A 21,287-nucleotide genomic window follows, 5' to 3' on the forward strand; every position below is an offset into this window, starting at 1 on the left:
CCCTGCTTGTTGCAGGGGGACTGGACCAGATGACCTTTGAAGGTTCCTTCCAACCCAAACTGTTCTATGAATTAATTTTATGTTATGGTTATTAGTCAACAAGCTAAATGCCTCGCTCAGTTATGTCAGCATAGCACAAGGGGAGCAACATTTGGCCACGGGATATTCATCCAAGAAAAACAAGTCAGTCTGTGAGCGTGTAAGGATGGTTTCCTTGGGAGGAAGGCAATGTAGAAGCCTCTCTTCTCTACTCATTAGGCCTTTAATGAAATTTGGAGAAAATTTACAGTCTTTGAGACAGGAACCCTTTGTTAAATTTGCCTTATACAGGCTAATCAAATTAAAAAGTAATGTCACAACGGTGAGACCCACCAATATCAAAATAATTTGATCATATAAGCTTCAGACCCTTACAGAAGTCTTGAAAATGTCTTTCATTCATTCATTTCAATACAAGCTGAACTGATTTTAGAGGAAAGTGAAGAAGCTGAAGTAAAAATAAGTAAAAATCAACTAAATCCTCCCTAGTCGCAGAGACACCCTCCTTACCTTTCCAGCTCCCTGCCTAAAATGTAAATAAAGAGAAAATTGTTATTCTCACGCTTCTGCCACATGGATTTATTTCTTCTTTGAAAATATGAAATATTAATAGATTTCAAATGAAAACAATGAGCTATATAAGCTTAGGAGAGGTCCTACAAGTGCCTCCTGTGGAATTTCTTGCACTTTTTTCCTAAAAATCAGAACTAACTACTGCACAAGACATGATGGCAAGGCAAGCAGCTCAGAGCACTGTTTCAGTTTAGCTATTGCTACTCTCCTTTACATTTTTATGTGCAACACAGGCTGATGAAAAATAATGTTTGTTCGAAGAGATGGGAGAAAACCCCTACAGTATAATCTAAGGATCTCAGTTCCACAGGGGCAGGAGTTAATCTGGTCACATCGAGTGTGAAAACTGGGTCCAAAGAATCAGTGGATAATTTTGCATAGGCAAGCAACCCCTTAGGTCTTTAGTCATCTGCCACATGCATTACTATCAAGTTTACATACATAATTGCTGTAAATCATGCATACATTTTTGCGCACATCTGTTTCTGAGACTCATACCCATATATGCCTTGCTTCCTTCAACTAAACAAAAATAAAATGTGCGCCTGTAGTTTTTCTCTCCGCCTCTCATAATCATATATGATACCACCTGCACAATTAGGCAGGACTATAATAGATCTAAGCCTTATAATGCAATTTATCCATTAAAATGCTCCCTTTGTTTCAATAACCATAAATAATTTGGCAGAGAGACAGTATATTTACTCACTCAGCTGCATGTTATATGATGAATTCCTATCACTTCTTTGTGATCTGCTTATATCCCACTGGCATCCCTGAGCCTCTGGAATCCCGACAGCCTGGGGCCCTCCAGAAACCTGTCCCCATTAGTCTATTTCTAGTGACTTTTATTGCAACCTTTGATGAACAAGGACATGGAAAATGTAATCCGAGAGCTATCATCTCTTCCAAATCTCTTTGTAGGAGTTGGAATGATGGGTTCTACCAAAGTATGAATGATGGTATGGGAGGAGGAGGAGGAGGAAGAGAAGGAGAAGGAGAAGGAGAAGGAGAAGGAGAAGGAGAAGGAGAAGGAGAAGGAGAAGGAGAAGGAGAAGGAGAAGGAGAAGGAGAAGGAGAAGGAGAAGGAGAAGGAGAAGGAGAAGGAGAAGGAGAAGGAATCCACTGTCAGAACCCTCAAAATTAATCCAGGAAACATTCCGGCACTCCTGCTATGCTTCAGGAACCTCCTTCAGGTTGGGGGAATTTTGTTATCCCAGGCCCTACAACAGGCATCCAGGACTTGCAACGTTTGAGGAATCTGCCTATAGAAGCTTTTCATCCACAGTAATGAGGCAACCTAAGGCGGCAGCAGAACAGTTTCTCCATGACAGTATATTCAGATTTTTAAGAATCTGATGGGCTGGATGGCAGACGTATCCCCTTTGACCATTTACCTGTACTTTTCCAGTCATTGCATTACTATAATAACCACTAACACCACTGCTGATACACATTCATTTTCTCTTCAGTCCTTAGCATGCTGGCCCATGAGAGTAAACCTCTCTGTGTTTTAAATGCTTTTAGGTTTGCCTTCTCGTACTGGAGCATCCTCGGATGGCCCAGCCTTCTCAGAAGTTCTCTGTAATTTTCCCAGTTGGAAACGGCTGTTATTTTAGACTAATGGCTGTCTTGAAAGCTTAGGGGATGGGGAGAGAAAGCTGTCTGGGCACACACACAGATTAAAATTAGTTATTCACAGAGCATATTTTGATTGCAGAACATTTTATACTTTATGTTCATTAAAGAAGAAGCTTTGCTTATATTTTTCCCATGTACCCATGGACAAATCTGTGAAAAACGAAACTATTTTCTAATAATATCTAATTGCTATAGAGGTACCAATGGATTTGCTTCTAGAAAAGTGGTCTTGATCCACAGCCGTGGAATGTTCTTAATATTAACAAGGAAAAATTGTTCTTATTAAACCTTTCATTTGTCTGTATGAGGTGGAAGTCTATCATGCTGGCACTAAAGAAAACTCAAGATGTTCTTCAGGGGAATTTTTAGAATTAAGATAAGGCAATGATAAGAATTATTTTTTGGTTTAAGTGAAAAGTCAAGTTAACCATAGAAAGCAAAATAGCAGGAGCTGTCAGAAACTGCTAATATTCTGAAATTTAGGGATAATCCTCTAATGACCCTTGTAAGTATAAAGGTAATAAAAAAAGAAACTTTAATACAAAACAAAAATGAGAGTTAACCCAGAGATTCAAAGGCATAGTCACTAAAGGGGCTCTGAATCGATACTGAGAAATTCCAAGAGATGCCGGATCTTCCTTTCAGATGTAGTAAGATCTAAAGGTCTTTAAGGCTGTCTGATAAAACCTCTTTGTGAAGATGAAAGAAGCGTACTTTATATTACATTTTGGTTTGTACATGCATCACCATGGGCCATGCTGGGAAGCTGAGAGCCCTTAGAAACCCCACCACACTTTCAAATGACTGCTTCAAGTTTTAATGAACTGGGTGGACTTTCAAAATTTGTTTATTATCCATTTGCCTCAAATAACTTGGGACTAACAAATCACAACCCAAGCTTGCAGACTTTTTATCTATCACCAGCACTAGCCCAGGGGAAGCAAGAGAATGTCTTTGAACAAGGATTGATAAGATGTCTATTGACTGAGGATAAAGCTGAGCCACGCTGAGAAAGCAAAGCAGTTCATGGTGATTTTGTACAGCTAATGTCTGATTGGCGAAAAGGCGCTTCTGAAATGTTCTAAAATTAAATCTGTCTCAGTGGCATAGATGGATGCAAAGTACCATTAAACACAAGATCCAGGCAAAGCAATGTACCCCCATAATGGTTTCTAGAAAAAAAGCACAGAGTAAATACACGAATGCTTCGCCTTCGGTCAAAATTATTCTGCCTCCAAGCCCTGGATTTTGATGATAAGTAATGTAACAAGATTGGACTGGGATCACCAAGTTGTTTTTGCTCAACATTTTTGCTCTTGAGTATTGATGTACTTTACTGCTACAAAGCTCTGGCAGCTTGAGTATTTACTTTATTGAATATATAAGTTTCCGGACATACAGTGTTGCCATCGACATACTTAAATTTTATTTTCACTGGTGCTGGCAAACAGAAAGAGGCCAAGTGTTATTTTTGCTTTTAGGATATGATCAGCAGCAGAAGACAAAAGATAAATTGAGAAAACGTGGCATTTGAGAGATACGCTGTAGCTAGAGCACATATATGACCTCCTGACTTCAGGCTGTCAGTAACCCATTAACTAAGAGAAAACTGAGTCTGACACAGACATGAGACAGATTTAACTTCAGGGAGTGTCACATTTAAAACTGCAACTTATTTAATTTCTGAGAACAAAGAAAGTCCAAAGGAATAAAGCCCTGAGAATGGTCACCAATGTACTCACGCTGGAAACAGGTGTTTGAGGACTAACAGAGGCATTTTAAGATCTTTTCAAGGATAAAATAATGCATTAAAGGCTTTTAAAAAAGTCTAATAAAGTATGCTGGAAAAATCAAATGAGTCATTAAGATGCATGCATATATTCTTGTAGAAAAATGCCCCAAATCTATTTTCCCTGATGACTTTGTCCCCTCAAACCTGGGGACAAATCTTGCCATGTACCTGACACCAACTCCCATTTCCAGCTTGGGTGTTGCTAAAGGGATGGTGAGAAGGAGAACGAAAAACAGCTTCAGACATTTGCCAAATGAATGAGACAGGTAGGAGTAAGCAAGCCAAGCCAGTCCCTATTCTGGCCTTTTATTGCTGGGTTTATTGCCTTGGTATTTCATGAAATGCTTTTGAAAGCAGTGTACTTTAAAGTATAGCAAAATAAAAATGCTAATCGATAGTCTCTCTATAGGAGCAACTACCTTATGCCAATTAAAGTGCCTGAGAGAAAAAGAGACTTCTAAAAACCAATTTTATATCTTACAGTGAGTTTCGAGGTGGGAGAGGGGCCGAAATCCAATTTCCCCTAAGGGAAGATTAGCCAAACACGATTTAACAGCAAGGTCTGCATGTAAAAGGATGCGGCTAATATGCCTGTCTAGCTGCCATGTTGTAAGCCAAGCTAACGGCATTATAGAATCTATTAGGGCGTCACACACAAGCGTTACGGTTTGATCAATTCCCACTGCTGGCAGTGGGTTTTTTTAGTTTTGAAAGCAGAAAAAAAAATATAAAAAATCCTTACATGAAATAACATGCCGTTGCAATGTTTGACTGCCTGCTTCTACTGCACTTAAAACCACCGAGGAGGAATGTTTGGAGGATTCTGGCTACTAAAATGAACTACAAAATTCACTATTTCATACTATGTGAAAATGCAATATATTTTGCAAGCGCAATGACAGTTTACTAGATGTCTCATAAACACAAAGCCATGAGACGGCGTCTGTGACGAACAGCCCGTAACCAATACCCCGGTAAGGATGCAACAAGTGAGGGTTGTATAAAACTGGCTTCAGTTTATGGGAAAGAGAGGGCCTAGAAAAACTGGTTGTGCAAAGTACGTAAAATCGTGTACACTACAAAGTCTGTAAAAATAAAATAAGCTTAGTCTTCCATGCCTCCCTCGAGCAATTAATTCACAGAAACGATGGTGGTCAGTCTACACTCATTTAATTTGGGCAAAGAGCCAGGATTTTAAGTTAAAAGTTCAGCTTCTCTCCTGGCAGATGATATTATGGGGGATGTTGTCCATCTGACACTGTCTGTATGTGGGCTGAAGAACAGCACGCGGTCGTTCCTAGTCCTAATGAACCAGGAGGATTTGATTGAAACCATCATAAAGACCCTATGAAGTAAGGGGCAATAAGCGGAATTTGCAACAAACCAAAAAATAAACCATTTAACATTCAGTATGGGAGAAAAGCAAAAAAACCAAAACCAATGAAACAACCCACAAAAGCACACACTGAGAGGGCGGAAAACCTTGCATTTACTTGAAACTTGAAAGAGGATTTTGTAAGAATGGGCTCCCTGAGGATACATCTGTGTTGGCCATTTCAACATTGCCGAGGAATATTCTTCTGCACTAGAACTCAGTTGTCCCAGTCACTCACGTGGCTTTGGTCTGGGCCAAATAACACCCTCTCAACAGGTCAGGGACCATTTCCAACAGACTATTTACACACAGGCACCCTTTCTTGATGACTAACGAGAGTTTAACAAGAAGGATGTAGGCTGTTGTGTGCCAGCTGGATCTCTGTACCAGGAACCCATCTCATATGCACTTAATTTATCAGTATAGACACGGTATGAGTGGCTTAATTCACCCAGCACACCCAGATAGTACTGACTTCAGCATTAAACACACCAGCTTCTCATATAGGAACATACAGGATGTCTAATGGGCTTGCATAGGAGAAGAAAGTGTCTATAAGATTTGTGCTCTGGACAGGAGACCCAACAAAAATAATATTTCCAGCAGATTTCTCATCTCTCTAAGAACCTGATTTTCCAACAGAGGGTAAATGTGTCCTGGAGGGCAAACTGTGCACAGTTCAGACGGCAGCCAAAGGGAAATTTTCAAAGAAGAGATTTAAAGTAGCTCTGTGACTAGTTGAAAGTTATGCTTTTCCCCACCTAATTTTAATTTTAAGGAACTGTTCAAAAATTTAAACGCATAGAACCACAGAATAATTTAGGTTGGAAGGGACCTCTGAACTGTTCAAATAACTTCTAACAGAAATACAGAAGCCTAAGCCTTGCGTTTTGGAAGAAGAACTTGAAATCTGAAGTAACCATAAAGCACCTCTTCCCCTTAGCCACGGATAAGATGAATGAGGAAACACAGACCTGCAAGAAAGTAGAATCATGGAATAATTTTGGTTGGAAGACACCCTCAGGATCATTGAGTCCAACCATAACGTACCATAACTCTAGCACTAAACCATGTCCCTAAGAACCTCATCTCAACACATTTTAAACACCAAAAGTAGCAGGCTTACAACTCAGTATCTGAATGTCACACCCCTATCCCAAACCAGTTGCTTAAGTATCTTCTACAAACACCAGCAAAGGTGGGCAGACCTCTAGAAACGCCGATTTCTCCACTGATGATAGCTGGAGACCGGCTGGTGAGCTAGTCCAGGGCTAACTATGTGTGGAAAAGCCAGGACCAGCGCTTAGAAAGAGATTCAAGACCCTAATCATAGCTTTCCCTCCTGTAGCTGAAGTAGTTGAAGTCTCACACAACAGTGTGGGTCCTGGCTCTGCAAATGCTTCTGACCAGTGTGGCCCTTCAGGAAGGATGTAGTCCCTCCGATTTGAGTGAAAACCACTATTCCTGGCTGCAAGACTCAGCATTCACAGCCTACTCAGTGCAGCGAACTTCTTTTCTTTTCTTGTTCTAAATGACAGATGTAAAGTACTTGTATGTAAATAAAAACAATGTAACGACAGCCCAACGGAGTAGTTGAACAAGGTAAACCAAGGTAACTTGCCAGCAAGGTGTAAAAGCTGGTAGAGCTGCAGTTTTGATGGCTCTGCTAGGGGTTATTACATTGAAGTTTGTATGAGTGGCTTCACGAAGAAGCTATTAAAATACTGTTTTACTGAAGTCTTTGTTCCTTCCTTTATACCTGGCTTGATATATAAAGCTGTAATTTAACTGTTTCTGATGTTGTTCATGAGATCTCTGAGATGATTATGCTGGAGAAAATGAAAAACATTACAAGTATGAGAGTCAGAAGCCAGCTGTTGTACAATTATGCAGGCCAGCATCCAAGATATCATAAGATTAAGAACTACGTATTTTTTAAGAAGTCTTCCCTAACACAAACTTGGGAGGAAGACAGCAAAAAGCCACCCTGACCAACTGGGAATTATTTTACACATTCTGGAAATGAAACTGATGAATCAAGCTTGCAAAAGCAAACAAACCTCAACTGGGCTTATTCAAGCTTCCAAGCAAACACATGCAGGCGCATCCGACTTTGGAGGAACAACAAACCAGAGATTACTACTGTTTGCATATGGCAGTGCCTCGAGGTTCAGTCAAGGATCAGACGCCCACTGTGGGAACTGCTGTCAGGACACGCAGTGGGAAGGCGGCCCTTTCCTCCCGACATTTGTGATTTATTGGCCCAAACTTGCAGCAGATGCTGGGGTTGTGAACGCAGATCACGCTGCCTGCTCAGCACTGCCCGGGCCTGGGCCGGGGCTGCACTCAACAGCAAGGTCAAGACATAGGGAATGAGGTAAACGTAAAGTGAGATGGTTGCTGTATATTAAGCCGAGGAATCTTTATTTCCATCTAAGCGTTGTCCTTGAAATGGAACGGAACACCCTGCTCTTGAGCTCTGGATGCTCTCTTGATTGTATGGCCAAGAGGCAGTTAGTTAGCTGGAGACAGAAGGGATCTGTGTGCTGTTGTGATGCTCCTGTCACCCGCAGACCCCCTGGGTTAAACCCAACCCCAAGCCACCTTTAGGACCATGCCCACTATTCCCTCTCCTTGCATGCTGTTTCACACCTGGTCTATTTCTCTCTCTTTCCTAGCTGCCCTTTTTTTTTTTTTGTCTCCTGTCTAATTGATTCCAAGCTTGACCAGCTTTGGAATTAATTTAACCGCGTGATATCATCACCACGACAGGCTCAGCCAGCTCGAGCTGCCGCAGGCCAGCGTGAAGAAGGGCTGGGAGGGGGGAACGTGTGCTGGCCAGATGTCCCCCCAGGATGGAGAGGGAAGCCAGGGCCAGGGGCTGTGCAATACCTGTGAGCCATAAGCCGCTCTCTTGCAGAGACTGCAGTGTGTGAATGAAGCAAAACAGGAGTTTCTCTCTTCTTGCCTTCTTTTGTTGTGTTTGTCTGAAGAACAGGAATAATCTTCCAATCTGTAGCTGAGCCTCCTCAACTTCACATTGTTCTCTTTCTCTGCGAGGATGTCTGGCACCACCTGAAAGGTGGCTAAGAGAAGGGTTTTTGCTCTTTTTGTTCCTTTTTAACAGTCCTCCAGCTAAAGCAAAAGAAACACTCAGACTCTTCAATAAAGGGGCCATGTAAATGCCTGGGTGAAATTGAAGTACTGCAGATTATCAGAATGAAAAATATTATCTTTCAGGTTGTCCTTCCTTTTGCTTTACTTGCTGATCTCAGTAGAAGATTAGGGAAGGCTGAATGTCCTTTTCAAACTCCATCTGTGCTAAAGCTGTATTGCTTCATATTTAAGCTTTTCATAGCATTTTCCCTACTAAAATAGTGACAAAGAATCAAGTCAAATTAAGGACAACACATCTCGGCAACTATCCATGACTCGCAGTGAGAGGCAGAGCCCTCACATGTTACTCCAAAACATTCCAGAAGTGACACCCATTAACATCGTCAACGCCACCCAAGTGTCCGGCATTATCGGGAGCTGATGTAGTGCGCAACTGGAGGTGCGGTCACGGCCGAGACAGAAAGCAGAGGCGGTAAAAGCCTCTGATTCCTGATCACCCCTGGGTCCTTTTCACCAGGAATTTTTATCGAGGCTACATTCCTGTCTCCCTCTTTCCCCTTTCCAGTTGGATGTGACATTCTCCATTTCCTATATTTAACCACTGCAGCCCGGCAGCTGCTGCCGTTCCCCCAAGAGCCGGTCAGCTGCGCGGATTCTAAGAAAAGTGTTTAGAGCCCAACAGGTGCTGGATCTCTCCGACTTGCATCCGTCGGTGCCAAATGGCTGCAGGCTGCTACCCGGCTCTTAGTGCAGACACTTGCAGAGCTACTTTGATTTACAATTCTCTCGAGCTGGCTTCAGTTTAGGTAGGGAACTCAGCAGAGCTGAACAAATTCCCAGGTACGCAAACAGAAAACTTGGAGGACCTAAGCTGCTGGTGATGCTCTGGAGTTTTCTTCCTGTCTTCTTTAGGCGCAGCACAGCTAAGACTTTCTGCCTTTCATTACAGCTCATAAATTTCAGAGAGGAAGTATTCTGTGGCCCCTGGTATGTATTGGCATGTAAGGGAAGTGATCCTTGGACTCTCCTAAACTAGACGTTTCGCACATGGTTACCTGTGATTGCAGAAGAATGGATACAATGACCCAGGAGACCCCTTCTAGTCTTGCATTTCTAGAACCTGCTGCAATCAAAAAAAACCCCAAAATGAATAATAACTCTGCTATCTTGCAGTCTCCTCAAAAAGAATAAAAACCTGGTTCTTGTACCCCTCTCTTCTTTCTGTTTTGACAAGATCCCTATTTATACACCTACGCATTTTAATATACATACTGTCTTTAAATGAGGACTTCTGCCTTTCGTCTCGTTTCCAGCATCTGCATGTTTCCCACAGTGCTACCTGCTGCTTCCCCAGCTGCTTCAAAGCAAACACAGCTGGGGCCACCATGGTGATGGTCCTCCTGGCCATTTCCAGGGTCCACCACAGGAAGGCAGTGGCTCTCAGTATCTGCTGGTTTCTGAGATGCTACATAAGGATGAAAAGAAACCGTGTTTGTACGTACAGGTCATTTGTATGAAGGTAAGTGAAGCACCATGTGTGGTTCAGAAGAAACTGAGCCCAGACAGAGGCAGCTTCACAAGGGATTCCTGGAAGTCAAGCTAGGGAAGAGGAATTTCAAGCAATATGGAATATTTTTTCACTATTAAACAAGTTAACAATAAAGCATAGCCTTAGGAAGGCGTATGTTTGAACAATCTGGAGCAGGCAAGATTCTCAGCGCAAATCAGTGAAGGTTCATTGCTTTCATTACATCGCTGATGGTTTACACCAACTGAAGAGCTGCCCACTGTGCATAATTTCTCTGGACCGGGGTGAAAAAACCATTAGGTTACATGCTCTTTTAATTGCTAATGAAACTGCAATCAAGCCTACTTCCAACCAGATTTTAAAATTATCTGGTTCCTGTTTAAAATCAGCAAGGAGCTAGATTCTCTTCTAACACCACTGAGGCAAGTTTTTATAGCACCAGCAGGTTAGTTGCAACAGATATTACCCTGCCAGCCACAGCAAAGATTTAACATAGGAGAAATGCTAATAGGTCTATAATTCTTTGAAGTAAAAGTCTACCATCGTTTAATAAGAAGGTGATGTTATTGTACATACCGACTGCAGCTCCTTCTGCATTGCTATAGATAGCTGCTGTACTTAAAGTGGACATTAATGCTAATTTACAATGAAATGCTGGCTGAATTACATATCACATCCCCATGAGACAATAATGAACTCCCCATAATTAATGTTATTAATCATGGCCCTAGCGCAGGGGGCACATATCATGCATTTCATGTCAAAGGTTCTTATTAATAAACATTTCCATCTTCCCAGCTGATGCGAGCTAACAGCCTGCCAGAACTCCTATCATTCGAACCTCTCCCAGCTCTATAACCCGTAATCGAGCCCAGCTCCGCGCAGGTATCTCTCCTCTCAGACTTGGGGTGGTCAGCACTTTGCAGGAGTCACTAAGCAACCTGCATGATGTATCAAAGCTCTATTTTCACCGAAACAATTCTACAATAAATCTGCATGGGGTCAGCAGGGCCTGAGAAGCGGCTCCTACAACCCCACGCAGCGAAACATGAAACGCTGAAGATCTGACTCAAACGCAGCAGAAAAAGCAAGTTCAAAACTGAGGTTCTGCTTTGATTTTAACCCTTGCTGATACACACACGTCTGTACAGTAAGTCAGTGGCCCAAAACTATCATATCATCATGGCTACGCTCATTTTTGAGATCCAGTTTTGCTGCAACAGATAACTTTAAAACTGCTAGCATCAAAATCTTTCAGCACCAAAAACTGAAGAAATTCCAGATCCTTTACTCCCAGCTGCCTGTAGTTTCCACTGGAGGTGAACCATATTTTTCATGTAAAACTTTTTCTACTTTATCCTTCCTCTGGCTTCTTCTTTTTACTTTTTAATGGTGATTTGATGTTAAATATAAAAATGTCACTAAATTCCTTGTTCTTTTATGAAAAATCATAGTAACCTCTGCTGAAGACAACTCTACACTCCTTGACATCCTTGACAAGATAATGGTTTCATTAATGTGTACTTTGGAACCCTACACTTACGCATTGGTGGCATGGCTCCCCTGGAGTCGCTGTGGTCTGTGCCAATGTCTGCCTGGGGAGATGGGAGTTTGTGGAATCCAGAAGGGCTCTGTGCATCAAGTCTTTCCCCTATATAACATTTCACTTACGAGACTGACTAATTTCCTCCCCCTCCCAAGTTATTACTGCAATACAACTCCTAGTCTGGACACAATTATACCAGCTTACAGGTGTGATCATACTGTCACTCATAATTTTTCTTCTTTCCTCCTTCCAGAATAAGTTGTTCTAAGCATCTTTAAAATAGTGCAATTTCATCTACACTGAGGAACTCTGTCCTCATCACTACACAAATATAATTAATCCAAAACTTATAGAAGACAAGTCCTAACAGCCCTTCTAAGCACCTGAATGCCAGGGATGGAAGAAGTGTATGTTTTTCAGTTCACAACCTGGGAAGGATGATCCAAGCGCTTACCTGAGCTGCAATAAAGAAGCAAACAAACAATTTCATTTCTGGGCCTTTTTTTTGTGTCTGCTATCCATCTTTGAGATGCTATTTTTTCACCAGCTGAGAAAGGTTTGTCTGGTTTTGCCTCCTAGTCCTGGTTTTAAACAAAGAGGGGCCTGGTGCTCAGAAGCAGGAGAGCTCTGATCTCACACCTGCTCTACCTGAGGAATCTGTGATGCTGTTCACTGCTGGGACTCCTGTGCTGGAAGTGATCTGGCAGGATGAACCCGCAGAGCGGTCAGGACCAAGGCAGGACAGTCAGTTCGGCTCAGGCTTTGCCTCAGCTGTGTGTCCTCTCCTGGTGTTAAACACAGCAGCGACACAACGCATGGTGAGCAAAACTGTCACCATAAGGACCCATTACTGGAGGGAGCCCAGTGAGGGCTACGAAGATGATGAGGAGTCTGGAGCATCTTTCTTATGAGGAGAGACTGAGAGAGCTGGGTCTGTTCAGCCTGGAGAAGAGAAGCTGAGAGAGAATCTCATCAATATTAATAAATATCTCAAGGGTGGGTTACAAGAGGATTACACACCTGTAGACCAGACTCCTTTCAGTGGTGCCCTGTGGGTTGTCTGAATTTAGAGTTGATGAGTTAGTTTTCTGTATTTGGAGTTAATAGGCTAGTTTGTTGTGTGAATAAAGTTAAGTGTTGCGGTAGTTGTGAGGCGACTTGGAGGCGGGGAGCTTGTGGTCGGTGGGGGTGCCTGCGCCCTGGAGCCCTGGAGCGGGGGACAGCTTGTGACTACGAGATAACGATCTTGTTACCATGCGAACACTGCCTGACTAAGATTCCCGCCTTAGCTAGCTTAATGTCTGTTAAAGTGATTAGCCAATCAGCATGAAACATGTGTGCCTTAGACTATATAAATGTATGTTTGCCATACAATAAAGCGGACACCTTGCTTGCATCAAGTTGCGTCCCCGTCTCTCAGTCGCGGCAAATTGGTGACCTCCGACGTGATCGTCAGCGACGAAACCGCCGAGGATTGAAAAACCGCCTACCTGGTGGCATGTCGCGAGTCCCGCAGAACGTGGAATGAGCTGCTGAAAGGAAGCAGGATAAGCCGGCCGGCCAAACAATCCCTCCGTCTGGAACGAGAGGTGAGCTGCGGGAAACTAGCAAAATGGGGAATCAAGAGTCTTCCCCTGAGAGAGACGTTTATGAGCCTATGAAAGCTCTACTTAAGAAGCATGGGAAAAAGACTCTTTCGGAACAAGATCTTAAGTTAATCCTTAAATGGGTGCAGGTTAAGATCCCCGCGGTGACTGCTTCTTCTATTTTTACGCGTGAACTTTGGGACGATGTGGGGGTAAAGTTATGGGACGCAGCCACCTCAGGAGATGAGGAAGCGCAGTATATGCTCCCCAGTTGGAGAAAAATCTTTGAAACCATAAAGGCACAAGAGCAAAATCAGCGAGGCTCCGAGGAGGGAGCTCAGTCACCTCCCCCCTGCCCTTCTAAAATCGCTGGTGGGGCGGAACCCTCTGCGCCACCGTTAGCTTGTGCTGCTGGATATCCCCCGGAGGGTGATCCCTTTGACCCGGGTCCGATTTACCCTGAAAAGGAACCTGATCTTTTTCCCCCTGATCCTCATGAGGTTTGGGGAAAGATTAAGCGCCAAGCGATAAACGAGGGGGAGTTGGAAATAGCCAGAACTATAGTAGCCCCCGTTATATACCAAGGACGGGGGAGGGCTCAAGCTCAGTGGGAAGCTCTTTCTTTTTCGGTAATTAAGGAGTTGCGCCGTACAGTTACCGAGCATGGGTTGTCTTCCCCTTATTTTGCAAGCCTTTTATCTTCTGTATTCGATACATATGTCATGACCCCACATGATTTAAAATCTCTCGCGCGATTGTTATTAACCCCAACACAATATACAATGTGGGAGTCTCAATGGAGAACGGGATTGCAGACAGTTTTGCTGGGTTATGCAGGACATGCTAATGCCGCCTTAGCTGCATTGACTATAGAGCACCTCACAGGAACAGGGCAGTTTTCGGATCCCGCGGCCCAAGCTAGGGACATTCCTCGGGAGGCTTTGGAAGCAGGCAGAGAAGAAGCGAAAAGGGCCTTGTTGAGAGTCCCTGACTCTGGCAGACCCCAAAAAGCATTCACTAGTATCACTCAGGAACCCCGTGAGCCATATATGCAGTTTATGGATAGATTAAAACAAGCCTTAGAGCGGCAAGTTGATAACGTACAGGCTCGGGAGATTTTACTCCTTAAACTGGCTGTGGAAAACGCTAACGCCGATTGTAAAAAGCTCTTGAAGTCTCTCCCAAATCAAAACCCTACCTTAATTGAAATGGTGGAAGCCTGTAATAGAATTGGCACTATGGATCATAAATATGAGGCCATGGCTGCTGTTTTTGCGGCCATGCACAGCCCGATGGGCGCCGACCCACAGCGAAACTGCTATGGGTGTGGAAAACCGGGACACCTTAAAAAAGATTGCTTTAGTGCCAATGCTGAGAAACGACCCCAAATACCTGGAGTTTGTCCTAAGTGCCAAAAAGGGCGCCACTATGCTAACCAGTGTCGATCTAAATACGACTCTCAAGGGCGCCCCATACAGGGAAACCGATCGCAGAGCGCGGGACCGCGGCGCGCAGACACAAGTTCCGCGACCGGCGCCCCCACAAACGCCGGGGGGGGAAACAGGAGTGTTTCCAGTCTCCGCCCAGCAACAGCAGGGAGCACCGGCCTGGACCTGGCAACCGCCCACACAGTAACGCTACTTGATTCCTCTGTTCACTTACTGCCTACCAAAGTTGCAGGTCCTTTGCCCCCTCGAACGCAGGCTTTATTATTAGGAAGATCGTCCACCACTCTGTCAGGACTTTTTGTATTGCCCGGAGTAATTGATCCTGACAGTAATTCAGAAATCAAAATTATGGCCTGGACCCCGTTTCCTCCTTGTACAGTGCCAGAGGGAAGTCGTATCGCTCAATTGATACTGATCCCTAAGGAAGACTATGTCCCAATCCCTGACCAATTGCTCCCACAGAGACAGGGAAGTTTTGGATCTACGGGAGAACCACTAATTTTATGGGTTCAAGCCATCTCACAAAAACGTCCTATATGTCAATGCACCCTCATTCGCAGAGGTCAGCAAGTTATGTTAAGTGGAATTATTGATACAGGTGCAGATGTTACCGTTATTTCTCAAGCAAAGTGGCCTTCTAGGTGGCCTTTAGCTGATATCTCTCAGACATTAGCAGGAATTGGGGGGTGTGGAGCTAGCCGCCAAAGCGCAGAAATAATACAAGTTCAAAATTCAGAAGGACAAGTTGCCTCAGTCAAACCGTTTATCTTACCATTACCTATGGTCTTGTGGGGGCGTGATGTGTTATCCCAGTGGGGGATGTCTATCCAGACACATTTTTAGGTGGGGCCATTGAGGGGCGTGAAACCCTAAAGTTAACTTGGAAAACAGATACTCCTATTTGGATTGATCAATGGTCCCTGCCGCTGGAAAAACTTCACGCCCTCCAAGAAATAGTTAATGAACAACTATCTATGGGACATATTGTACCCTCTACGAGTCCTTGGAACTCGCCTATTTTTGTTATTAAAAAACTGACTGGCAAGTGGCGCTTGCTCCATGACCTCAGAAAAATTAATGACGCTATGGAAGACATGGGGGCCCTGCAACCTGGGCTTCCGTCACCCGCCATGATCCCTAGAGATTGGCATTTAACCATCATAGACCTCAAAGATTGTTTTTTCAACATTCCATTGCATCCAGACGATGCCCCTAAATTTGCCTTTTCTGTACCAAGCGTCAACATGCAAGCTCCTTTGCAAAGATACCAGTGGATTGTGCTACCGCAGGGAATGAAAAATAGCCCTACAATATGCCAATGGTATGTAGCAAAAATACTTAGTCCTGTCAGAACTGTAGTACCTGCTGCATTGTTATATCATTATATGGATGACATTCTAGTGGCAGCACAGCACCATGAAGTCATGGAGGAAGCTGTAGCCCTTGTCGTGGCTGCTGTAAAATCAGCAGACCTCTGTATTGCACCAGAAAAAATTCAAAAAATACCACCTTGGAAATACTTAGGATGGCGTATAAGGGCTCAGACTATTGCTCCGCAACCTTTACAAATACAGGCGAATATAAAGAATTTACATGACGTGCAAAAACTGCTGGGTACAATCAATTGGGTCAGACCATTGTTAGGAATCACTAATGCGGATCTTCGTCCCTTATTCGAAATGCTTAAAGGAAGCTCGGACTTAAACGCTCCGCGAACTCTCAGTCCTGAAGCCATAACTTCCTTGCATAAAGCTGCGGCAGCGATTACCTCCAGACAAGCGCATCGATGGGAACCAGAATTGCCTTTTCAATTAATCATCCTTAATCCTGCTAGACAGCCTCATGCACTTATTTTCCAATGGGACTGCCAGAAAACTGACCCTTTACTGATCATTGAATGGATTTTTTTACCTAACCAAGCCACAAAGACGATTTCTACCCAACATGAGATGTTTGCATCTTTAATCATCAGGGCTCGACAGCGATTACTTACCCTGGCAGGCACGGACTTCGCCCTCATATGTATGCCGGTAACAAGTGTTTACTTGCAATGGTTACAACAACAATCAGATGCACTAGGCATAGCTCTAACTGGCTATGCAGGCCAACTCACTTCTCATCCGCCTTCTCACAAATTGTTAAGCATCGATTTCCACCTTTTACCTATTCCAAAGCGGAGTGACCAGCCTTTACAAGCCCTCACTGTATTCACAGATGGGTCTGGCAAATCTCACAAGTCTATTATCCTTTGGTGGGATGATCATCAAGAACAGTGGAACTCAGATGTAGAGACTGTACAGGGTTCTCCTCAAATAGTAGAATTGTCTGCAGTTGTTCGAGTGTTTCGAAAATGGTCTATTCCTCTCAATATAATCACTGATTCTGCTTATGTTGCAGGAATTGTTAGCCGAGCAGAAGCTTCTGTGCTACGAGATGTTTCTCATACGGCACTGTTTAATTTGTTACAAGAACTCATCTTTCTGTTAAATTCCCGTCTTCACCCTTATTTTATTATGCATGTTCGATCTCACACTTCTCTACCTGGTTTTATTGCAGAAGGGAACCGACAAGCGGATTTGCTTACGCTACCGGTGCAGGTGTTACCAGATCGATTAGCGCAAGCTAGACTCAGCCACTCCTTTTTTCATCAAAATGCTGCAGGCCTTAAGCGTCAATTTGACCTCACTATACAACAAGCCCATAATATCATTGCGGTGTGTCCTGATTGTCAAAGGCACTCTTTCCCTTCTATAGCAGAAGGAGTCAACCCCAGAGGGCTACAGAGCCTTCAACTCTGGCAAACAGATGTCACTCATTTTGCTGAATTTGGTCGTTTAAAGTTTGTTCATTGCTCTATTGATACATTTTCAGGAATGTTATTTGCTTCCTGTCATATAGGAGAAAAAGCACGTGATGTGCAAAAACATCTAATGCGCGCTTTTGCTACTTTAGGGGTACCCTCTCAAATTAAAACTGACAATGGCCCCGCATATGTATCTAAAACCTTAACTACCTTTTTTGCCTCTTGGGGTATATCACACATTACAGGTATCCCTCATTCTCCTACGGGACAAGCTTTGATAGAACGATCTCACCAAACCTTAAAACGCCTGTTATTAAAACAAAAAGGGGGAATAGGGGCTGCTACACCAGAGGAGCGAATACAGAAAGCCTTGTATGTTTTTAATTTTTTGAATTGTTCCCTATTAGACAGCAATCCTCCAGTAGTTCGTCATTTTAGCACAAACACCTTTTTTGAACCCAAGATTAAGCCGCCAGTATTGATCCGGGACCCCGAAACAGGTAAAGTAATGGGACCCTATCCCCTTGTTACATGGGGTAGAGGCTATGCTTGTGTTTCCACAGAAAGAGGTCCCCGCTGGATCCCAGCTAAAAATGTGAGACCTTTTCGAGAGACACTGCAGCAGCCTCCTGAAGACATTCCTGGTCCTGATCCTGCGACTGACATAGAAGACACTACCGATCAATAATTGAATGAACTCTGTTCCAGAGGTTAACAAATGGGAGCTTAAGTGTCCCCAATGTGAAAAATGTAATCCGTGGATTTGTAGAATTTGTGCTAATTGTGGAAAATCACAGTGGCTAAATCGCCATACAGTAGGACGCTGGTGTGATAACTGCCTAACAATTGAGTGGAATACAGTTCAGGTGTTATTGATAACAGGTAGAGAGACAGAATATTCTCCCCGGTATGATTATTATTCTGACGATTGGGGGAAAATTGTAGCACAAAGGTCTGTGGACATTTTATATTCTAAGATTGAATGCGCCAAAGACATTCAAATGAGCATTATTAATAGTAATCCCATGTGTGTTACAATGCTTCCAAAATCAATAACTGCTTCAATGAACAAGATTTTCCTCGTGCAGCAAGGAGCGGACCAAGATCAGAAAGAAATTACGAAAACCCCCAGTACGGAGCTGTTAGTAAGATGTCCTCGAGTTGGTCGTTTGCTGACCTTGGGAGGGTCAGTTAATTAAAACAAAAAGGGGGAGATGTGGGTTGTCTGAATTTAGAGTTGATGAGTTAGTTTTCTGTATTTGGAGTTAATAGGCTAGTTTGTTGTGTGAATAAAGTTAAGTGTTGCGGTAGTTGTGAGGCGACTTGGAGGCGGGGAGCTTGTGGTCGGTGGGGGTGCCTGCGCCCTGGAGCCCTGGAGCGGGGGACAGCTTGTGACTACGAGATAACGATCTTGTTACCATGCGAACACTGCCTGACTAAGATTCCCGCCTTAGCTAGCTTAATGTCTGTTAAAGTGATTAGCCAATCAGCATGAAACATGTGTGCCTTAGACTATATAAATGTATGTTTGCCATACAATAAAGCGGACACCTTGCTTGCATCAAGTTGCGTCCCCGTCTCTCAGTCGCGGCAGTGCCCAATGACAGGATGAGGGGCAACGGGCACAGACTGAAGCACAGGAAGTTCCATCTGAACATGAGGAGAAACTTTCTTACTCTGAGGTGCCAGAGCCCTGTTACAGGCTGCCCAGAAAGGCTGTGGAGTCTCCTTCTCTGGAGACATTCAAACCCACCTGGACACATTCCTGTGTGATCTGCTCTGGTGAACCTGCTTTAGCAGGTGGGTTGGACTGGGTGATCTCCAGAGGTCCCTTCCAACCCCAACCACTCTGTGATTCTGTGTGTGATTGCTGACAACTGCTGTCACCGTCCCATAGCTCAAACCTCCCAGCCAGCACTTGCCAGTTGCTGCTGACCAACAGTTTGCTCTTGAGTTTTTGGGGGTATTCACAGCATTTCAAGTGTTCAAATTGGCCATTTTCTCTACTCCTTGTCATCCTTCCAAAAAGCCAAACCGGATAATAACCTAAAATCTACCAGAATAAACATAGAGCTTTCTAATCTACCCTACATCTCCCAAAATGCCTCACCGAAACGCAAACCCATTTATAACAAGAAAAAATAAACACCCAAATGCTGGCAAAGGGAAGTGTGAGAATAGGGAGAGAGGGAAGTGCGGGAAGACAAGTTGTCTCTTAAAAAGTACAACTGTTATTCCCTTTTCCCTCCTTACTTTATCCTGTCCTGTGGGCATGTGGGCTAATTAGCACCACTTGTATATGCTTGCCATGGTTTTACACAGGATTTATTACACACAACCCTTTGTTGAGAATTCTGCCTGTATGAGAAGTAGCTAAAAAACGAGAGATGAAAGTCACAACTTTCAAAGTCTAACTTTTCCTGCTTGACTGGGAGCTAGCACCAGCTGTACAAGTCAATGAAAATTAACCTTCTCCCCTACCCCTTGGATATCCAGTAAACTCAGATTTGATCCGGATGTTCTGATTTCCACGCAGCTAAAATGCAATCAAATGCTTGATTTTGGGGGATAGATTTGCTTAAATTGTATTAATTCACAAGGATAAACACAATTAGTAGAGCTCATTAGCTTGCAAAATGTAATTTATTTTCTTGAATATACCCATTTCCTTGGATGAAGAGCTCCATTAGCTTTATTATATTTGCAAAGCTTATATAAAAATCCAAACCATGGCAACAAAGAGAAAATTGTTACTACACAGTCACAGCAGTCACTTTTCCATGTTAAATAAGTTTGGCATTTATTTATATTTAAATGAGAATATCTACCACTATCGAGACCAGGATATGGGGCAAGTACTTATACAGAATATAATTAAAACTAATTCAAGCAACAAATGTGGCCTGAAATTAAAATACCCCCCAACTTCTTTAAAAAGGATTCAATGTTCTCCCTCAAAACCCCTGTTTATAATCACTTAATTATCATAACCAGCAATAGTAAAGGGATTCTTGCCGTTTACAGTCTCATAAGATGGGTCTGCATTCAGGCACGTCTGGTTTGCTTAGTGCTGTGCTTTAATTTCGCTATAATATAAAGGCTGGAGAGTGGAGAAAATGAATACATGGCAAAGTACCTGTCATTACTTGTATCATATCACCACGGTATTCTACATGCACAATATGAAAGCGGCCGGTGCAATTTTCATACTGTTATCATTTTTGATATTATACTGTCTAAAAGCAGTGACACATAAAAGAAATGCTTTTATCAATTTCAATGCGGGGATGATACTAATTACATCATCTGTCATCATTATACAGCTAAACAAAACTTTTCTTTCATAGAAAACTGCCATTTAGCAAATTAACGGGTAATGACCCATAATATACAGAAGATTGAAATTTGGGAATTACATTCACATTAGTTTGTTTTCTGCTTTCCCCTCAATTTTATTCCCTGATACATCACAAAAAAGAAGAAAGATGGAGAATTTCTCCAACTGCCTAATTTGCCAATAGCCCTACCGGCCTTTTGGAAATTGGTGCAGGATCATCTCCGTCCATATCAATGCGTAGTTGGTTCCAGTTAATGACACAGACTGTCTGCCAAGCCAGTAAAAGCCAGATGTTAGTATACTGATGCACAAAAAAACTGCCGCTGGGGCCAGATTTTCAAAATTAGACATGAAACAATGAGCCTACATTTGCTCGCAAATAACGGATGGATGCTTGGAAACCAGGTACCGGAACGTGTGTTGCCTCCTAAAACCTGGCCAGCTCACATAAGGTGATGGCACGTAGGAGGTACCTGAGACGTTCCAACAAGGAAGCTGCAGT

At 43.2% G+C, this 21,287-nt stretch overlaps 1 protein-coding gene and 1 long non-coding RNA gene across 5 annotated transcripts in view; one reads left to right on the top strand and one right to left on the bottom strand.

The window, feature by feature from the left end:
* KLHL29 (kelch like family member 29) overlaps window positions 1-21,287 on the bottom strand; it is a 419,493-nt gene that overhangs the window by 114,210 nt on the left and 283,996 nt on the right. The gene's annotated exons all lie outside the window — the stretch shown is intronic.
* On the top strand, window positions 12,654-19,009 carry LOC135578973 (uncharacterized). 2 transcript variants are annotated; one of them, XR_010471093.1, is made up of 2 exons: window positions 12,654-16,675; window positions 17,989-19,009. It is a non-coding gene; the product is annotated as an uncharacterized LOC135578973 (long non-coding RNA). The 2 variants fall into 2 exon arrangements; XR_010471092.1 differs by having other exon boundaries at window positions 18,012-19,009.

This window comes from Columba livia, chromosome 3 (assembly GCF_036013475.1).
Source record: "Columba livia isolate bColLiv1 breed racing homer chromosome 3, bColLiv1.pat.W.v2, whole genome shotgun sequence".
Lineage (NCBI taxonomy): Eukaryota > Metazoa > Chordata > Aves > Columbiformes > Columbidae > Columba > Columba livia.